Here is a 2107-nt window from a genome sequence, read left to right as displayed (position 1 = left end):
TCATTTTTCAAACATAATAATGGGCATTTGTCTTCTTCTCTTTTCTCTCTATAGAAAAAAAAGGGCTTGAAAAGTTGAAAAAACATTATTTTTTTGGACTTTTTAATGGATTTTCTAGCATTGTAGGGTGTCATGTTTTTCTTTAGACCTCTCAGATTTGAGTTGTGGTGTATTTTGTTCGATGCGACATTTTATTTAATCGGACCAGATTTTTTTATCTCATATTTTTGTGATCCGAATAATTTTCCCAATTTTCCGTGGATCGTTTATTGCTCATATCCTCCAATTGTGTTGGTGATGCTTTATCGAGTTCGTGCCCGTTTCCTTTTTAGCAACAAAGGAGATTAAGTTACCCGATCTTAAGTTGTTTTTTAGTATTCCAATAAAGAGTCACCAAATAAGATCTTTCAATTGGAAGCCTCTTACAGGTATCCTCCGATTATTTCTACGGATTTCTCACTTTTTGACCATATATTTAGATTGTCAGTTATCACTTGGTATGACCTTTTCTGACATTAGTTACCAACCCTTGGTCAATGATATAATTTAATGTCACTCAGAATATTTTGTAGAGATTCTTCCGACACCGTTTGATTGATTTGTTCTGTTTTCTCATCTTATTCTTCTTGGTCTCATCAGATTCTTCTATTGACATCGCATCTCCTTCTTGATCATTCTTCATCTTCTTTTCGATCATTTCTACGACCAACTTTGGAAGTGGCGTAACTAAGAAAACGAATCGTAACAGTGGTATTAGAGCTGTCGATTCTTTGATTGTGGTTTGAAAAATTCAACAAAAAAACTTTTCTCTCCATCAATTCCTTCCGCTAGCATCGATACATTTTTTTTTCTCCTGCTTATGCAAGATCCGTCAAGAATAGTTCTTGTAGAACAAATATTGGATACAAAATTTACAAGACAATATTCATGTATTATTTTACACACGAAGGTAAAATAAAATTCCCAAAATTCGACGGCGAAAATGTAGATGAATGGATATGTGCAGCGGAAGAATATTTCAGGATTAACGACATACCAACCAACATTCAACAAAGAATCGCAAGATTTTATTTCAAAGATAAGGTCAGGTTATGATATACAAATTTTAAAGCTTGTTTTGATCCTGATATGGTGATTACATGGGATTTTCTTAAAATTGAAGTCATAAAACAATTTGGGTTATGTTTGGAAGATGAACAAGTGTCCGATCGTCAAATTGTAATAGAAGAAAATTCAGATGGTGTACATGGTGAAGAACTTTTTTCAAAAATTGCGGTACAAATTCTTTAAAACGAATCGAGTTGCTACAAATACAACATTATATCTGAACAAGGACTTCAAGAACGACCTTCAGACTCCTTTGTTGATTCTACCGAGAAAATACCACTAGAGAAGCTTTAAATTGTAATAGAAGAAAATTCAGCAAATTGTTTAGACGATGAAGATGTTGATGCATAGACAAATGAACAAGTGCCTGACAAATTGCAAAAGAAGAAAATTCAGAAAATCATTCAAATGGTATACATGGTGAAGAATGTTTTTCAAAAGTTGCGGTACATGGTGAAGAATATTTTTCAAAAGTTGCGGTACAAATTTTTGAAGTCGAATTAAGTTTCCACAAATACAACATTATATCTCAATAAGGACTTCTAGAACAACCTCCGGACTCCCTTGTATATTCATTAGCATATTTTACCGAGAAAATACGATGAGATAAGCTTTCTAACGAAGCTGAAGAAGCGACTCACCACTATCTTAAATTCTACAAAATCAAACACAAAGACCTAATCAAAAGATTGTCTACCTAAGCATAACAATGAGGATGATGGCTTGAGATATTTCTTCTCTTTAGCCTTTAGCGCGAATTCGACGATGCGGACGTCGTCTTCATAAGAGGGAAGGAATATAACGGATATATATACTGTATTGATCCAATAGTAGTAACAATTAAATCCTATTAGTATTAATTAGAATTTTTAATATAGTTAATTAGTTAGTTAGTTAGAAACTACTTTTATAAATAGCTTTTGTATTAAATTTCTTGATTACGTTTGAAGAATTATAGTTTCATTACTTTGAGTTGTATTTTAGATTCTCATCTTATTCT

The sequence above is a fragment of the Impatiens glandulifera genome, chromosome 6 (genome assembly GCF_907164915.1).
Source record: "Impatiens glandulifera chromosome 6, dImpGla2.1, whole genome shotgun sequence".
Lineage (NCBI taxonomy): Eukaryota > Viridiplantae > Streptophyta > Magnoliopsida > Ericales > Balsaminaceae > Impatiens > Impatiens glandulifera.
This window is presented reverse-complemented; position numbering follows the sequence as displayed.